Source organism: Taudactylus pleione, unplaced genomic scaffold, assembly GCF_031769625.1.
Source record: "Taudactylus pleione unplaced genomic scaffold, aTauple2 ptg000053l, whole genome shotgun sequence".
NCBI lineage: Eukaryota > Metazoa > Chordata > Amphibia > Anura > Myobatrachidae > Taudactylus > Taudactylus pleione.
Window position 1 is genome coordinate 22,875,259 of NW_028284455.1, and position 20,501 is coordinate 22,895,759.

The 20,501-nt window shown below is 44.4% G+C and overlaps 1 protein-coding gene across 3 annotated transcripts in view; it reads right to left on the reverse strand.

Moving 5' to 3' along the window:
• NEK10 (NIMA related kinase 10) overlaps window positions 1-19,898 on the reverse strand; it is a 347,660-nt gene extending 327,762 nt beyond the window's left edge. For all 3 annotated transcript variants that reach the window (XM_088463509.1, XM_088463508.1, XM_088463507.1), the window contains exon 1: window positions 19,682-19,898. The gene's annotated coding sequence lies outside the window, so the exon portion shown is untranslated. The remainder of the gene's footprint in view (window positions 1-19,681) is intronic.
• Window positions 19,899-20,501: the final 603 nt, after the last annotated feature.

Genomic DNA, 20,501 nt, shown 5'->3' on the forward strand with positions numbered 1-20,501 from the left:
TTCTGCCAGCGGCTTTTTTTTTTAAGACGCCCGACAGAGCAATTCAATTGTTCCACTGTCAGGAGTGCGATAGCCGCCGGCGCCGGCATTTCTGCATGCACTAAACCTTGTTTTATAGGTCGCGAAGAGGGCGATAATTAATGAGCGCCCAGAACAACTGAATAGCAAACTGGGCACTCATTAATTATCATGACCTAAAAAACATTTGAATCGCCCCCGAAGTGTGCATACCATATTAAATACACCTTTGAGAAAGTTGCTAGTAGGAGCAGGGAAACGGGTCAGATGGCCTACTGTCAGCAACACTTGCACTATAAGCACTTCTGTTGTATCTTCAACTGGTCCTACCTCCTTACCTGCAAATACCAGCAAATTTGCAGTGTCTAAAGGGGAGCCATCCACTGTGTGTTGAACTTCATTTTTAAACCAGGACCACAATACTATCCTCACGGGTCTGGTAACAAACTACCTTAAGCTGCATAACTTTTGAATATTTAAAGGGAAATACACCTAATTTTAGGCCCATTTATAGGAGTAAATTTACTGAAGTGAGAGTTTTTAGAAGTCAGTTTTAGAACAGATGTTGTCCATAGCAACCAATCAGATTCTACTTAACATTCAACTAGCACCTTCTAGAAAATAATAGCTAGAATCTGATTGATTGCTATAGGCAACATCTCTTCTAAAACTCACTTCTAAAAATTCTCATTTTTCAACCAGCAGGACAATTGGAGGAACTGATTTTCACAGTATTGCTGACTTTTAGGGTGATTCAGTAGTGGACAGATTTGCAAAGCCACACACAAGCAGCTTTGCAATTCCGTCTTTCCAATTATGTTACTGCAGTCGGAGATGTCACGCCTCCTGTATGTGTTACTTACTACAACAATCACTGATAGTCTGCTGCCAGACTGCATGTGAACATTGCGCAGGCACTGGACCCGTACTGCACTACATCGGGAATCTGCGTTCAGTGGTGCACTAGCGCGCACTGCTGAATAAGGCCCACTGTCTGCTGACTTAAGCTAGGTATACACAGATATATGTAAACTGCAAATGTCTTCAGTTCCTGCTTGTTATTGGGGCACTGCAAATGTCTTCAGTTCCTGCTTGTTATTGGGGCATTTTCCCTTCAGTTTTGTCTTCATCAAGTGAAATGCATGCTCAATCGGATTCAGGTCAGGGGATTGACTTGGCCATTGCATAGCATTCCACTTTTTAGCCTTAAAAAACTCTTTGGTTGCTTTTGCAGTATGACTCGGATCATTGTCCATCTGCACTGTGAAGCGCCGTGCAATGACTTCTGAAGCATTTGACTGAATATGAGCATATAATATTGCCCAAAACACTTCAGAATTCATTCTGCTGCTTTTGTCAGCAGTCACATCATCAATAAATGCAAGGGAACCAGTTCCATTGGCAGCCATACATGCCCATGCCATGACACTACCACCACCATGCTTCACTGATGAGGTGGTATGTTTTGGATCATGAGCAGTTCCTTTCCTTCTCCATACTCTTCTCTTCCCTACACTCTGGTACAAGTTGATCTTTGTCTCATCTGTCCATTGGATGTTGTTCCAGAACTGTTGATTGCTGACTTTGACACATATACACCTACCTCCTGGAGAGTGTTCTTGATTTGGCCAACTGTTGTGAAGGGGTTTTTCTTCACCAGGGAAATAATTCTTCTGTCATCCACCACAGTTGTTTTCCGTGGTCTTCCGGGTCTTTTGGTGTTGCTGAGCTCTCCGGTGCGTTCTTTCTTTTTAAGAATGTTCCAAACAGTTGATTTGGCCACACCTAATGTTTTTACTATCTCTCTGATGGGTTTGTTTTGATTTTTCAGCCTAATGATGGCTTGCTTCACTGATAGTGACAGCTCTTTGGATCTCATATTGAGAGTTGACAGCAACTGATTCCAAATGCAAATGTCACACCTAGAATCAACTCCAGACCTTTTACCTGCTTAATTGATAATGAAATAACGAGGGAATAGCCCACACCTGTCCATGAAATAGCTTTTGAGTTGATAGTCCCATTACTTTTGGCCCCTTAAAAAGTTGGAGGCACATATAGAAAACGTTGTAATTCCTACACCGTTCACCTGATTTGGATGTAATTACCCCTAAATTAAATCTGAAAGTCTGCAGTTAAAGCACATCTTGTTTGTTTCATTTGAAAGCTATTGTGGTGGTGAATAGAGGCCAAAATCTGAAAATTCTGTCAATGTCCCAATATTTATGCACCTGCCTGTATATCTTCATATAATTACCCCCTCTACCACAATGCTGCTGCTTGATTAATCTTTCCTTTAGTCGCTCTAAAGGGGGGTATCCACTACAAGATCTGAAAACGACTGCACGATTACGACATTGTAATCGTTCAGTCGTTTGTCAGTCGTGTGATGAGCCTGTACTGAACGAGCAGACGTTCAGTGCAGGGTCATCAATCATCTGGAAACATGCCGAACGTGAGGATATCGTAAGGTTGACCCAGTGGTGTAACTAGGGTATTTGGAGCCCAGGGCAAATTTGAATAGGGAGCCCTCCCCCCCCCCAAGATCCCGAGATGTGCGCGCGCCAAAGCTGCGCGCAACAAAAAAATGGGCGTGGTCACTTAAAAATGGGGCGTGTCAACATGACACACCCCTTTATTTTCACGCTGAACATTCCTATCCATATGCACCTTAACCCCAGTAGTACCCCTTATACAGTACCCCCAGTATGCAGTTGTGGTCCCTCTTATGCAGGCCCATAGTAGTGCCCCTTATACAGTATCCCCAGTAGTGGTCCCCCTTATACAGCCCCCAATTAGTTCCCCTTACTCAGTACCCCCAGTAGTGGCCCCCCCAAATGCAGTGCCCCACGTAGTGTTCCCCCTTATGCAGTGCCCCCAGTAGCAGTCCCCACAATGCAGTGCGCCCAGTAGCGGTATCCCCTTATGCAGTGCCCTTTATATGGTGCCCCCAGTAGTAGTCCCCCCCTATGCAGTGCCCTTTATATAGTGCCCCCAGCAGTAGTCCCCCCATGCAGTTTTCCCAGTAGTGGTCCCCTTATGCAGGCACCCTGTAGTGATCCCCCCTATCCAGTGCCCCCTGTAGTGGCCCTTCCTATTATTGCCCCCAGTAGTGGTCCCCCGAGTGCAGTGCCTCTTGTAGTAGGCCCCTTTTATAATGCCCCCAGTGGTAGTTCCCCCCCAAGTAGTAGTCCCCAGTAGAGTAGGTCCTCCCAATGGCGCCCCCAGTAGTAGCCACCCCTCCCCCAGTAGAGGTCCCCCCAGTAGTAGCCACCCCTCCCCCAGTAGAGGTCCCCGCAGTAGTAGCCACCCCTCCCCCAGTAGAGGTCCCCCCAGTAGTAGCCACCCCTCCCCCAGTAGAGGTCCCCCTAGTAGTAGCCACCCCCCTCCCCCGTTGTGCAGATAGGTTAAAAAATATATATATATATATATATATATATATATACCTGAATCTCTGCTCCTGGTCCTGCTCGCGACGCTGCTCCCGCCCGGGCTGGCGCGCTCAGCATTATGGGACAGACGTCATGACGTCATAACGTCAGTCCCATTACCCACTGCAGGAGCCGGACGGAAGTCCGGCTCTTGCAGTGGGTGCTGCAGCAGTCAATGAGAGTCTATCTGACTCTCATTGGCTGCTGTTTAACACACGCATCGCCGCCAGCGCTGGCGGCGATGCTTGTGTTATGCACAGCCTGAGCCCGCCTCCTGGCGCTATTGGGCAAGCGCTCAGGGGGAGGGAACGGGCTCAGGCGTGCAGCACAGGACCGGCACTGGAAGCCTAGTGCCGGTCCTGTGTAAATGTGTAGCGCTGACCGCACTCATTGCGGTCGGTGCTACACTGGCTAACTAGGGCGGGCGGGCCGGTACCGTGGCCGGCGGCGCCCCCCCCGCGCCGCCGGTCCAATGGCACCCAGGGCACGCACCCCGCTCGCCCTGCCCTAGTTACGCCACTGGGTTGACCAGCATGTTGGAAAGATGATAGATGTCTAAACGACCAGCAGGCACGCGCATCGCTGGTCGTTTTAGACACTTTTGCAAACGATTTGCAAACTATTGAACGATCGTTATCATTCAATCGTTCAACTTAATCGTCTAGTGGATACCCCCCTTACGTCAACCTCACCCCTTCTTTATTGGTTACCTTTCTCTACAAGATCCAATTTAAGCTCCTCACCCTCCAAGCACTCAATTGCTCCTCCCTTTCCTAAATATCGGACTTCATCTCAATCTACACTCTCCTACCCCTGCCTTCTCCGCTCTCCTTTTGACTGCTGCCTAGTCCCTGCTGATAAACCTCCTCCCATCCACCATCAAGTGTGTTCTCATACTTCTCCCCTCCTCTGGTTTTCACCCTGCACTATTCCTGTCTTCATTGTGCTCTAACTCACAGGGAACGATTCAATTGTTTACCCAGGAGCTATTTTTTAAAGCGCCTGATGGAGCAATTCAATTCTTGCTCGGCCTGAGCACAATAGCCGCCGGCGCCAGCATTTCTGCTCGCATCCTCAGGAGGGTGCAGGCAAAAATGTGCAAGAACCGTTAGGGTGCCCTAACCAGGACTTTAGACGGGTTTAGCCTAACAGTCTAATAGGGTGTGAAGAGGGTGATCATTAATGAGCGCCCAGAACATATGAATTGCTAAACTATGCGCTCATTAATTATCGCCGCCCAGCAACAATTGAATCACCACCACAGTATGCAACACTGATGCTTTCTGTCTACCTACCCAGGGCAATGGTTCATTAAGTGCTTTTTTATTAACTATGATTCAATTAGTATTATATTACAAATAGAATAATGAAGCGCTGTCTTAAAAGATAAATTGAAAGTACATAAATTTAATAACACATAAAAAACAATTAATTGTCATGTCAACCAGGTAATGCCAGTAGAACCATACTAAATATAACCTAATTCTAAAAATTATTAAATGATAAATGTATGCAGATGTACTGCTAAAAAGCCATAGTTTTAGGAACAGCTGATCCCACAATGAATATATAGTTGTTAACAAGAGTTCAGGTAATAAAAAACACAATTTGGATTGAATCCGTGTCAGTTCCATGCGCTATTAGTAGTGAAAGCTGATTGAAACAAACTTGTAGCCTAGTAACATATTAAGTTGCATAGATCGCTACAAAATGTCCTGCTGCTAGGAATCTGCGTTTGTAATCCGTTCTTCCCAGTGAACAAAGGAGAGCAGAAATTAGTATCCAAGGATACGGTGCAGGGATTATGAGAAGGCTGTATAATGGTATTGTATCTTCCCCTTTAATAAGGGTGTAAGATACGTATTTAACCACTCACATTTATAATTTGTCCATCCAAAGCAATGCTCTTTGCAGGCGTTTTGATGCAAAAAAATTACTGACTCAGTACGCTGCTCCCTGGTATCCCGCTGAGACAGAGGCTTGCACAAGGTAGTGTGATCACACAGACCGGCTTGTCCACCGTGTCCACTTCAACGTGTTTCTCCGCCTTTAATACAGATTAGCGGCTTCCTCAGGAAGTAACAGGTGTGCAATTCCCATGCCTCCTGCCTTTTAAATAGCGCCTCTGTCTGATTTTATTCAGCTGTATCTCCTCGGACACTTAATCAGCTGTTTATCTCAGTCCTGCTATAAATTCCACCATGCATATCAAGCGATCAGAGAAAGAATTTATGTCAGTTACGTGATAACTTCTATATGTCACATGCATTTGTAAGATGTTTCAAAACTTGCAATTTGTCCGTATTTATGACATATTAATGCACAAAGTCTAGTGCCCATAGAACTCATGATTATTTCTTTCTTTCTCTATCCATTTAATTATTACCACATACTTTTAGTATCATTTGTCAGACTTAGATGGTTTAATTCATTAACCTGAACTGGTTGCCAACTCTAATAAATATTACAAATAAATAGATACATACAGTCAGGTGCATAAATATTGGGACATTGACAGAATTTTCATATTTTGGCCTCTATTCACCACCACAATGGCTTTGAAATGAAACAAACAAGATGTGCTTTAACTGCAGACTTTCAGATTTAATTTGAGGGTAATTACATCCAAATCAGGTGAACGGTGTAGGAATTACAACGGTTTCTATATGTGCCTCCCACTTTTTAAGGGGCCAAAAGTAATGGGACAAACTAAACAATCCTAAATCTAACTTTCACTTTTTAATACTTTGTTCCAAATCTTTTGCAGGCAATTACAGCCTGAAGTCTGGAACGCATAGACATCACCAGACGCTGGGTTTCATCCCTGGTGATGCTCTGCCAGGCCTCTACTGCAAATGTCTTCAGTTCCTGCTTGTTCTTGGGGCATTTTCCCTTCAGTTTTGTCTTCATCAAGTGAAATGCATGCTCAATCGGATTCAGGTCAGGGGACTGACTTGGCCATTGCATAACATTCCACTTTTTAACCTTAAAAAACTCTTTGGTTGCTTTTGCAGTATGCTTCGGGTCATTGTCCATCTGCACTGTGAAGCACCGTCCAATGAGTTCTGAAGCATTTGACTGAATATGAGCATATAATATTGCCCAAAACACTTCAGAATTCATTCTGCTGCTTTTGTCAGCAGTCACATCATCAATAAATACAAGGGGAACCAGTTCCATTGGCAGCCATACAAGCCCACGCCATGACACTACCACCACCATGCTTCACTGATGAGGTGGTATGTATTGGATCATGAGCAGTTCCTTTCCTTCTCCATACTCTTCTGTTCCCTACACTCTGGTACAAGTTGATCTTTGTCTCATCTGTCCATAGGATGTTGTTCCAGAACTGTAATGGCTTTTTTAGATGTTGTTTGGCAAACTCTAATCTGGTCTTCCTGTTTTTGTGGCTCACCAATGGTTTACATCTTGTGGTGAACCCTCTATATTCACTTTTGTGAAGTCTTCTCTTGATTGTTAACTATGACACATATACACCTACCTCCTGGAGAGTGTTCTTGATTTGGCCAACTGTTGTGAAAGGGTTTTTCTTCACCAGGGATATAATTCTTCTGTCATCCACCACAGTTGTTTTCCGTGGTCTTCCGGGTCTTTTGGTGTTGCTGAGCTCTCCGGTATGTTCTTTCTTTTTAAGAATGTTCCAAACAGTTGATTTGGCCACACCTAATGTTTTTGCTATCTCTCTGATGGGTTTGTTTTTATTATTCAACCTAATGATGGTTTTCTTCACTGATAGAGACAGCTCTTTGGATCTCATATTGAGAGTCGACAGCAACTGATTCCAAATGCAAATGTCACACCTAGAATCAACTCCAGACCTTTTACCTGCTTAATTGATAATGAAATAACGAGGGAATAGCCCACACCTGTCCATGAAATAGCTTTGGAGTTGATAGTCCCATTACTTTTGGCCCCTTAAAGAGTGGGAGGCACATATAGAAATCGTTGTAATTCCTACACCGTTCACCTGATTTGGATGTAATTACTCTCAAATTAAATCTGAGAGTCTGCAGTTAAAGCACATCTTGTTTGTTTCATTTCAAAGCCATTGTGGTGGTGAATAGAGGCCAAAATATGAAAATTCTGTCAATGTCCCAATATTTATGCACCTGACTCTATATGTTACATAATTACCTTTATAAATTTAGTATAGAACCATAAAAAAATGAAAATTAATAAATAAATATGTATTTAAATACCCAATCATTAAATACCTAACCATAATAAAGAAAATAAAAAAATAAAAATATATTTAAAAAAATATATATAAAAAAATACTAATATAAAATTAGAAATGTTCACCAGGTGGTCTCTACCCAACTAATACATAAACCTGTGTGTATATTTATACACCTAAAAAATTTTAAATAAATAAATAAATAATAAAGTAATATTCACATATACAGTATATAATATTGTGTTGAAAATGCACCTAAAAGGTAGAGAAATTAACCACACCTGGGGCAAACAAATACTAACACCCCCTTTCAAAACCAACAAAATCCTCATTTCGACATACTACATCCCACTTTAGAGATAGGCAAGCCATATACTGTATGTCCTAGGTGTCATGACCAGGGTCTCTCGGCATGGTAGTCGACGGTTAATACCTGTGAGGACGCTATGGCGAGGTGCGTCTGGTGGTGGCGGTGGTGCCTGGCGAAGAGCATTGGCTGTGCGTGGTTCTGTGGGGGCATACTGTCACTCTGGTCTGGTTAGGCCTGGGGGTGCTTCCGTTCCATTCTGGCATGGGCGCCGCCATCTTGTCTCCGGTCAGGTGACCTAGTTGCCCTATCCTGTTGTGTCACATGCTCCTCTCAACCATTCACGGCTGAGCACTGGGGATTTAAGGGAGTTCAGAGCTCCCTTGCATTGCCAGTGCAACGTGTTTCTCTGCGAGAGCTGAGAGAGAGTGTTCCTGTGCTTAAACCTGTCTATTGGATTCATTGCCTAGCCTGCTTTTCCTAACCTGCTCCAAACCCTGCTGGATTCCCCTACCTCCTCCATATACCTTTCTACCTGCCTGAGTACCTGAACCTGCTGTTTCCCTGCACCTTGCTTCATTTCATTCCCAGCTGGACTTCACTACCTCTGTCTGCATCAGCTACAGCTCACCAAACCTGCATTCTGTTTTAGTTCACAATACCTATACTGGACTGTTCTGCCTGTCACCACCTGTACATTTGTTCGTTAACCCTCACAACAGTTATCAAGTGCACTTTAGTGCTATACCTGGACTTTTATTTGCCACTCCCATGTCTTCTCAGTCACGTATTAAAAACCCCACTTTTTCATTTAAATCTGCTCCTGTGTCTGCTTCTATCACCACCCCAGGTCCACAACAAATTCAGAACCTTACAGTTTGCACTGGCCCCATGGATCCGGCCATGGAACAGGAGTCTGGAGCGGATTTTTTCCGAAGTATTGCTGGCCATTTGGAAAACCTGGAAGCTATGCAGCACCAAGTGGCTCAGTTCATGCAAGAAATAACTAAACAACAGGATTTAATTCAGAGCATAGCAACTCGCTTGGAGAGTGTGGAGACTATACAGCGACAGATGGCACAGTTTGTGCAAGACATTGCACGCCGTCTGGATACTGTACAAGCTACTTCAACGGCTCCTAGTGTGTTTGCAGCTACTCCTGTCCCCACTCCTGTGATTTCTTCATCTGTATCTACTCCTCGTTTGCATCTTCCCACCCCTGATAAGTTTGATGGTACTCCAAAACTGTGTCGTGGATTTCTCAATCAGTGCGATGTGCACTTTACTTTGCAACCCTCTAATTTTCCTGCTCCCAGAACCAAAGTGGCTTACATTGTATCCTTGTTATCCGGCTCCGCCCTAGAATGGGTTTCTCCGCTCTGGGAGCGTTCAGATCCGCTTCTGGACAATTACCCAGAGTTCCTAGCAACATTCAGGAGGATTTTCGACGAGCCTGGAAGAGCTTCCTCTGCTTACTCCAGTATTATGAAGTTAAAACAAGGGACCCGTCCTGTCAGCCAGTACGTCATTCAGTTTCAGACTTTGGCATCTGAACTCAAGTGGAATGAAGAAGCCTTGACATTGGCCTTTTGGCAAGGTCTATCAGATCGTTTAAAAGATGATCTAGTGACTCGTGAATTACCCTCTAGTCTTAGTGATCTAATTTCCCTTTGTAATAAAGTTGATATACGCTTTAGAGAGTGCCAAGATGAAAAACACAGAGCTAAGCGTTTCCTTTCCCCTACCCGTCCCACTCCCTCCCTTTCCGAGGAAGAACCCATGCCGGTAAATCATACCCGTCTTTCTAATGAAGAATGACAGAGACGCTTTAAAGAGAACCTTTGTTTATACTGTGGAGACTCGGGTCACCTGGTGGCTTCCTGTACCCACAAGCCGGGGAGCGTCCCGTTTCTAGCTAGTTCTGGGTGCACTCAGCTAGGAGCAATTCTTCCGTCCTCTAAACGTATTGACTCTGTGTTGTCCATAGCCTTAGACATTAATTCTAGCCCTGTGTTTGTGTCTGCCCTCTTGGACTCCGGGGCAGCGGGGAATTTCATGTCGTCTCGGTTGGCAGATAAATTACAAATTCCCTGCAGCACCTTGGATCATTCTGTCTCCTGGACCTCTATTGATGGTAAATCTCTTTGTAATGGAACTGTGTCTAAGAGAACTCAACCTGTTTTAGTTCATGTTGGAGCCCTCCATGTTGAACATATCAGTTTTTTCATTATACCCAAGACTTCCCATGAAGTTATACTCGGATACCTGTGGCTGTGTAAGCACAACCCCAGAATTGATTGGAACACTAAGCAGGTTCAGTCATGGAGTGTGGAATGTCAAGTGTCTTGCCTTCCGAAGACTGACACATTGTCACGGTCATTATCCCCTGATAGTGGTCTAGAAACACTACGGAATACACCCATGCTTGGGGCAAAAGTTTTGACAGCTATACATCTACAACCGCCTGTTGGGAAGCCCTTTGTAGCCCCAGGAGGGGAGACTCCAAAGCCTCAACCCCAGAGGATGTCTCTAAGGTCTCAACATCAAAGGAGGTCTCCAGAGCCTCAGCCCCTTAAGGGATTTTTGAGTGTCCAGCCCCAGGATGGGGTTTTCAGCCCCATACCTCGAGAGCATGTTTCAAGTTTTGTTCCCCAGGAGGGGATTTAAAATCTAGCACCCCAGGAAGGGGCCTGAAGTCTCGTACCCCAGGAGGGGTTTTCAGTTTCCAGTTCCTGTTGGGCCCAAGCTGAGGATATCCTCGTTTCCAGTCCTGTCAACAAAATCCACTTGGCTCATCCTGAAAAGCCTAGAAGGTGTCCTGAGGCCACCCATAAAGGGGGGGTACTGTCACGACCAGGGTCTCTCGGCATGGTAGTCGACGGTTAATACCTGTGAGGACGCTATGGCGAGGGGCGTCTGGCGGTGGCGCCTGGCGAAGAGCATTGGCTGTGCGTGGTTCTGTGGGGGCATACTGTCACTCTGGTCTGGTTAGGCCTGGGGGTGCTTCCGTTCCGTTCTGGCATGGGTGCCGCCATCTTGTCTCCGGTCAGGTGACCTAGTTGCCCTATCCTGTTGTGTCACATGCTCCTCTCTGACCATTCACGGCTGAGCACTGGGGATTTAAGGGAGTTCAGAGCTCCCTTGCATTGCCAGTGCAACGTGTTTCTCTGCGAGAGCTGAGAGAGAGTGTTCCTGTGCTTAAACCTGTCTATTGGATTCATTGCCTAGCCTGCTTTTCCTAACCTGCTCCAAACCCTGCTGGATTCCCCTACCTCCTCCATATACCTTTCTACCTGCCTGAGTACCTGAACCTGCTGTTTCCCTGCACCTTGCTTCATTTCATTCCCAGCTGGACTTCACTACCTCTGTCTGCATCAGCTACAGCTCACCAAACCTGCATTCTGTTTTAGTTCACAATACCTATACTGGACTGTTCTGCCTGTCACCCCCTGGACATTTGTTCATTAACCCTCACAACAGTTATCAAGTGCACTTTAGTGCTATACCTGGACTTTTATTTGCCACTCCCATGTCTTCTCTGTCACTTATTAAAAACCCCACTTTTTCATTTAAGTCTGCTCCTGTGTCTGCTTCTGTCACCACCCCGGGTCCACAACAAATTCAGAACCTTACACTAGGATGTTTGGTTATATAATTATACGAGCAAAGAGTAAATGGTGGTGAGGCGGGCACCACAGCCCCCTCAGAGACCTTTTAGAACTCAGCTACCGCCATCCCATAACCACCCTTACAGACCACTCTATCCTGACAGATAAAATCCTCTACACTGATATTGTTTGATAATACAACACTAATTCAACATTGATTCAGGTTAGGGAAAGGATGCGAGTACACAGCTCCAAGCTCGAGATATATTTAAACTCAGAGCTCTAAGCTGTGCAAACCACCTCACATTCCCTAAATATTATTCAGCTCCACTGTATCACTCAAACCATGTGGAATAAGGGTTTTTAGGCGAAAGATCCAGTACGCTTCGCACTTGCACAGCACACTGAATCTGTTGCCCCCCCCCTCAGTGTCGGTTTCACAAGTTCAATCACTGTAATGATGATATTCTTTATAATGCTTCCCTGGCAGTCCACTGTATGTGTTGATAGGGGATGAGTTCTTATTTGTTTCAACCATGCCCGCCTGTGTTCTATGAATCTTTTATGAAGTGGCCTAGTTGTGCGGCCAACGTATTGGAGGCAGCATTGGCATTGTATTACATAAATGACATATACTGATCTACAGTTTGAGATATTTTTTATCTTAAATTGTTCTTTAGAAACAAAAGATTAAAAATGTGTTGTTTTATTTTTGGTGTGTTCACAAGTGACACATCCATTTTTGCAACACTTAAAATGTCCCACTATTTGTTGTGGAAACCATGACGGGATGTGACTTAACCTATCAGTCTTTTCTTGTAGCGTTCCCGCTAGGCTGTTTTAGCGGGGCGCGGCGCCCTGCCCTCCTTCTGGAGGGCAAAATGCACCCTGCCCTCCAGGAGGAGGGCAAAAAGCGCCCTGCCCTCACAGCCTGCGGGAGCCGTTCTCACCCACGGGACGCAGTGGCCCGCGGGTGGAGAAACATGCAGTGACCCGGCCACCGCCGGAGAATAGACGCCGGGCGCATGCGCCCGGCATCTATTCTCCCTGTCTGCAGGGCTTGGGGGCTGCCCGGCGTGTCCGTAAGTGCCGGGCACACCCCTAAGAGTGACGAAAAGGGGACGCGTCTTATAGACACGCCCCCTTTTCTGATGACCACGCCCCCTTCTCGGTCGCGCGCGCGAACGGGAATGCCCTCTCTAGCTCCGGCACCCTGCCTCCCGCCGGAGCTAGAGGGAACACTATCTTGTATTCTGTTCTTAAATAGGCTTGGTACCAGTTTTATTTTAAGATTTTCCGCCCGCCTGAATATTACATTATCTTTTAATTCGATGGATGAACCCAACACCTCATCCAGTCGAAAAATAGGAAAGCTTTTCTTTATGATCCTCCCAATATCACGATGATATGTATTGAACTGGGTTATGAACGTAGTTGACCTTTCATTAAATGGACCATTGGCCTCCCTAGTTTGAGAAAGGGAGCTTTTTTTTCTGACCCCATTGTATGCCTGATCCAATAGATTCTTTGGATATCCCTGTTTGGAGAAGGAGTCATATATTCCTTTAACTTGCCTTTCAAAAGTCTCCATCTCCGAACAGTTTCGCTTAATTCTCAGAAATTGGCTTTTAGGAATATTATTCCGCCAACTTCTGAGATTACTGCTATAATTGAGATAGCGATTTTGATCCACACTTTTAATATAAGTTTCAGTAACATTATTATTTTTGGTACTTGCCAAATTGCCAATAGTGCTAAATCCAAAAAATTAATACGATCAGGGTGAAAAGTGCTCGTAAATCGTAAACCAAAATCATTGTGATTAACACCCTCCATGAATGTGACAATGGATTGATGGTCCCCCTCCCAAATAAAGAACAGGTCGTCAATAAATCTACCATAGAGAACCAGGTTTGCCCCATACTGGCTGCCCCATATGTACCGATCCTCAAATCTGCCCATATAGAGGTTGGCAAAGCTAGGGGCGAACCAGGTTCCCATGGCCATGCCCATAATTTGCAAGAAAAGTTTGAAATCAAATACAAAATAATTGCGTTCAAGAATAAATTTAATTGAATCTAGAATAAACTCCAAAAGTGTGCTGGAGATATTGTCATCAGATCTTAAACAGTGGTCCACGGCATCTAACCCAAAAATATGAGGAATATTGGAATATAGTGAATCTACGTCACATGTAATAAATTGATATGTGGATTTCCACTTAATATCTTTGATTAGTCTCAAAAAATGTTAAGTGTCTTTGATGTGCGATTTCAACCGTTTAACATGCTCTTGCAAAAAAAACTATCAACAAAACACGATAAATTGTTAGTGAGAGAACCCACCCCCGAAATAATAGGTCTTCCCGGTGGTGACGTGAGGTTCTTGTGAATTTTCGGTAAATAATAAAATGTAGGAATTACTGGGTGTAGTGAAAGTAAAAAATGTAAAGTGTCTTTATTTATAGCACCATCAGCAAGTCCCTTTTTCAACAGATTTATCCTCATTTGGAACAGGGCGGTGGGATTAGTTGACAACCTCTGATAGATTCTATCATTCAGAAGTTGTCTATATGACTCCTTTAGGTAGTCTTCAGTATTTAATATAGCAATCCCACCACCCTTATCTGCTGATTTAATCATAATATCAGGGTCTGCTCTTAGTTCTTTTAGGGCCCAATGTTGGTCCCAAGTGAGGTTATCCCTTGGGACGCATAGTGTTATCTGCTTTGTCGCATAGTGTTTTCTAGAGTAGATTTATAGAAACTTTCTATAAATGGTCCGCTATACTGCATAGGACTTGTGTTAATATCAAAGATCTTTATAGGACTCACATTTCCTCCTTCTTCTGATAACAATTCCAACATATTTAATCCTTCCTCATCATTTGAATCTAATAATATAGGTGTTTCTTCTATGTCTTTCATCTTTAGTTTCTTTAAGGCAAAATATCTTTTCCTACTCAATGTACGGACATATTTATTTAGATCAACAAATAAATGAAACATGTTTGGTCTGGAAGCAGGTGCAAAATTCATCCTTTTTTTAAGAAGGGTCAAATCGTTTTTAAGCAGTTTCTTTGAGGATAGATTGTAAATCTCATTATCACCTATACTATACGCAGATTCTTTGTAGGATTTTCCTCTCCCTCCTCTACATCCTCTGTTTCTCTTTCCCTTCTTTTTCTCATGACCCAATTTGTATTCCTGTACATGGGGGGGGGTCTCTGTGGCGTTGATTGTCATCTAAAAAATCGCCCTGTGATAGAAAACTTTCTCTCAGAGATTTTTTCCTATCCCCTAAATGCATTAGACTTTTCCATTTTACTGTTGGTGTCAGTGCTGAACAGTCATCGTTTTCTAAAATATCAAATCTATTTCGATACGGGACCTTACTTAATGTCTGCCTTGTTTTGTAATGTTGGTGTTGGTCTCTATACCCATTTCTGGATAGTGTGCCTCCATTGTGATTGTATATATCTTTATCATTACCCTCGTCCCGATATTTAAATCTGACAGTGTGTGATCTCTCAAGGGATCTGTTGTTAGTTCTATACTTAGGAACCAGGTCATTCCTTTTTAACCTATTAAAGGTCCGAACCTCTATTTCATCATAATCACCCATATCCCTTAGTAATTTATCATCTTTTAATTGTATAAGTGACTTCTCATATTCCTCTACATTCTTATTAACCTTACTATCTCTTAATTTATATTCTGCATTGTCTGCTAATGACTTCAATAATTCTGTTATGGTTTCAATTTCTTTTTGTATTTCAAATACTTTAGACTCTCTATGTTTAATAAGGAGGCGCATAAGGTTTCTGGAACAATTGTCCAGGATTATGTGCCAATCATCTGTAATTTTTTTTTTATCATCCTTAAATGCAGCTGTTTTCAAAATTATTAACCCTCTTGGTATCAAGTCGTTATCCAAATATTTTTGAAGGGTTATCTGGTCCCACCGGTGTCTAGTTTCATCTATGCATACATTTTCTAATCTATTAAACAGCCTGTGCATCTCTACATTTTCATTTTCAGTCTCACTATAGTTATGATTTGATGATATTTGTGTATTCCTCAAACAACTATTACGTCTCTCTAATCTTTCTGATAAACACTTTAAAGGAGACATATTATGTGTTTCTGCTGCCAGACAATAGTATAAGAACACAAAAAGATGAACGTAGTCTGGCGCTGAAATTTTGCACAGCTGTATTTAAAGCTATCAGACTGCCGCTTACAAACTCAGGATAGATTATACCTTTCCTACCAATAAAAAAAATATTACAAATAGAATAATGAAGCGCTGTCTGAAAAGATAAATTGAAAGTACATAAATTTAATCTCATATAAAAAGCAATTAATTGTCATGTCAACCTGGTAATGCCAGTGGAACCATACTAAATATAACCTAATTCTAAAAATTATTAAATGATAAATGCATGCAGATGTACTGCTTAAAAGCAGTTTTAGGAACAGCTGATCCCACAATGAATATATAGTTGTTAACATGAGTTAGTGTCAATTAATGTCTGATTTTCTCCATTGTACTGTCTATTTGGTGGACAGTGGTATTGTTTGTAGGTATTATTATAGTAGTTTTTCTCTGTACGGCGCTACAGACACATAGAAATAAAAGATAATATTATCTAATTTCTGATGAGTACTATGTAATTTACAAAAAAGTTAGATGTATGGTCTAAGGGACTGATTCAGCTTCAGACGGAATTGCAAAGCTGCTCGAAAGCAGCTCTTGCAATTCCGTCTGTGCAGATATGGTAATGCACAGGAGGCATCGCATCACGCCTCCTGCTACATTACTTATGCGAGCTGCGTTGTCCAATGCAGCATCGGATACTCTGCGGAACATCGGCCGGCTAAGGTGACCCATGGGGTCACACAGCCGGCCGCTGCAGATGAGAGGAAGAAGCCAGGAAATCTCCGTCAGCCTTTGGAGATCCTGGCCTCTTCCCTCCTAACCCACAAACGGCAGCAAACTGTCAATCACTGACAGTCTGCTGCCAGTCTCCGTGCGGGATCGCAGACCTGTTGTGCACTTGCACTGAACGGGTCATGCGCCTGTGCAGATTCCCGATCATCAGGAATTTGCGTTCAGCAGTGCACGCTGAATAAGGCCCTTAGTTTCATACACCGGCGCCGAGAGGGGGGAAGAGCGGGTACAATTTACCCTGGCCCGGGCTTCCAGAGGGCCCAGCGGGGGCCCGGGTCCGGCGCCGCCCCCCCCCCTCCCTCCCTCGCAGCAGCCCAGCGTGTGCTGGGATGCAGCGGGAGATTGCTTGCGGCTGCTAAGCAGCAGCCATAGCAATCTCCTATGCCTGGGGGGGGAGCGATCACCCTGATCGCGCCCCCCCATGGCTTTGCGCCGGGCTGAGGCGGCGTGGCCATGACTTCCGCGATTAGGCCATGCCCCCTCTTTACCGGGGCCCGGCGGCGCTCTCTACGCCCCTGGTTTCATATATACCTGCCTAATTATTTGATTCCCCACATGGAGATCCAGGAGCAAACCATATCATTAGGGAAGTGGGTAGTATTCGGGAGGATGCTATGCTCATCTGGGCGTCTCCCGGATGTTCCAGGAGAGTAGGCAAGTCTAGCTTACAAACTGTATATAGATGTATATTACACATGTTCTTTTTCTGTTTCTAACTTTATGCCAGCTGAATAGGGTACTGCACATATTTTCGGCCTTTCAAAGGCTAATTTACAATTATTGGGTTCTCATGGGAGCAGCTGGATTACACTGATCGGGTCTTCCCATGGGATGCTCAATATAGTGGACTCTGGGCCTTATTCAGAGACGGACGCTGAATCAGGGTGTTTTTTATTTTTTGTGCGGCCTCCTGCCTGCTCGCTTAGCTGCGGGTGACCACCCACAGCTATTGTGAGCGGCCGGGATGATGGTCGCGATGGTACAGACCATCGCGACCATCGGGGCTTGCGAGGAGACCCTTGTGGTAGGGTCTCATGGCTGCAAGCCCCAGAGAGCGAAGCTCTCCCACTGACATCACTGGTGATGTCAGTGGGGTCGCCCACAAATGGCAGGCGTTCGCTTGGGAAGGCCTCCGTTTGTGAAACCACTGCCACGCCTACAAAATGGGCGAGCTATCGATCAACATCGACAGCCGCCCCTTTTGTAGTGAGCCACGGAGCGAGATAATTTCTCTCTCGCTCCGGGGCTTGCACGCCATCGACCCGCTTGCGAGAGCTCAAGCGCTTGCGAGCGGGTCTGAATCAGGCCCTCTGTTCAAAACTTTTAGCGCTTTCCTTGTCTGTGAGGTGTATTTGTGGTGACACAGCAATCCAGGGGGTTACTTAATTGCTCATTTTTTTTTTTAAATCACTTCAGGTTCTTGTATTTTCTCTCTGTCACTAAGCACTATGAAACACTTTCCAGATGGGTCTGGGATAGAGATACTATACATCCCGGAATTTATGGGATCATATTGGAATGTGTGCTGTGACCCCTGCATCCAGAAAACATTTTTCAGGATACACAAATGTTCCGCTTTCAGAGGGGTCCTGGGAAGGTGGGCTGCAGGCACCTGGAAGCCACACAAGGACCATAGCATGCTCCCGCACAGTCAAAGTGTCTAGGCCAGCTATCCGCGGCGTGTGGACACTTCTCGACTCAGAGTTGGTCTGGAAGGGTCCATTCCCAGACCCACTCCAGAGTGAGACTACTGTGACACAGTCACTGTCTACAGACTATAGCCACTGTGACACTGCCAGTCATGACTCTCACACAGCCAGGGCCATAGAGAGCTGTGCCATGTCCCAGTACTTTTGGGGGCATGGCCTAATGTAAGTAGATGCCCCCTCACAAAAAAAAAATGTGAAAAAATAGTATTTGCTGTGCCGCAATGCCTCAGCGGGTGGAAAGTCAAGGGGTGATTTGCATTTGCACCCCCCCCCCCCTATCCACCCTTGCACAGCCAGAGGAAACTGCTGCTGCTCCTGATCAGAGGCAGCAGCCTCCCTGGACCCACTGCAGTCCAGCACACAGCACTGTCTAAGCTTAAACTATCACTTCACTTTTTCACCTTCGTCGGCTGAGCTCTTCTCAGAGCTTGTGTCTCCACTAATAAAATAGGGCTAAAAATACATTCCAAATAGCTGCATTATGTGGTGCTAACAAAATTTGGGACTTTTCCGCAATGAATAATAATTAGACCCTTTGGTCTAATAGACTGAAGAAGGTAGAGAAAAGCCTCTGCACGTATGGAAGTGGCCAATCAGATGCCCCCATGTTTTAGAAACTGCATTAATATATACTCTAATACGCATGTTAATTGTAATCTGTACATTAAACTGCTTTTGCCACTAGTTATAATCCAATATCATGCTATACAGCACAAAGACACACGTAAGAAGATAAGAAACGATTTACAGCATGCAAACAATTTGTATGCAGCAGTTTTATTTTTGACAACCCAATTCCGCCCATAGCACATTGCCATGTATAACCTGCCATCACATTGCATCTAGATATCACACCACCCATCCTACTTTACACATTCCATCTGTGCTCTATTTTTATACACCTCATTTCAGACATCACATCAGCCTGTAACATATATCAAATTCCCCCAACATAATGCAATGGAAATCACATTACAGACAGGTGTCATATCACATTCTACCACATGCTCATTGTCTGCGCCAGTGTTAAAATGCATGCAGTGTATGTCTGTCATCCCAGTGAGAAAGACTTGTCCCACATGCAAACCAACAAGATATGCAAACCATGACCTCATAAATCCCTATAGTGGCAGCCGATTAGAACACAGTTTAATTACTGCTGTGAAGGCATTATACAGAAAATAAACACGGAATATCACCGGTCAGTGCAGGTGACCCTCCAAGCACCTTTTAATCCCTCATTAATTGCAGCCACATTTTTCTTTTAACTGCAGATGTGCAACAGTACTTCGCAACTTACTCAGCCAGTGTCAATCTAATGCAATTACTGTTATTTCATGTAACATTTTATATCCACTACATCTGATATCTCAACTAATTAAGTGCAAATGGAATCTAATACGATCTTTTTTCCATATTTTTTCTAAAGTTCCAGCCATCCTGCCCCTGTGTACTCACATAGTGCAGTACGGGTGGTCGGCGGCTGCTCAGCGGGACCAGGCTGCCGGTCTCCCGGGTAACGGTGTAAACAGTAACAACGACGGCACAAAGAGGACAGTTGCCAAGTGACGGAAAAGGGCGGGGCCAGACAGACACAGGGCGCACATGACTCACGGCCCGGCTACATAAGAGAGAATGTGCGTGTCAGTGTGTGTATATAATACAGACCCTCCAACATGACCCTTTCCATTAGGTACAAAATGATCTGTTCCTGGACTTCCCTCTTAATGTATGATTGCAGCCACCTGTGCTGAAACTCACTTCTGATCAATTACCTAGTTCAACACAGGTGGCTGCTATCATAACTTAGGGGGGATGTCCAGGAGAAGACTGTTTTGTACCTTATGGAACGGGTCATGTTGGAGGGTAGGACATATATACATATATATATACATATATACATATATATATATATATATATATATATACATATATATATATATATATATATATATATATCAGTGTGTCACCTTAATGCTGTGCTGTCACTTGTAGTTCTACCCCAGCTGCTAAATCACAGTGACAAGCGGGGCTGGAGACATAGAATGTGCAGAGACGCAGGTCATTTTAGGGGGTATGTCTTAGGGGGAATCACTAAACACAAAGGATCTGATTCAAAGGTTACGGCAGTGCTGATGTTTGCACAGTTGAGCAATTATTTGCTACTGCGCATGCGCAAAAGGTCCTGGAAACGGGGGACCACACCGCACACTGGAAAAAAGTGGAGACCTGCGCATGCGCAGTAACCCAGAATGACGGGGGGGGGGGGTTAGGCACC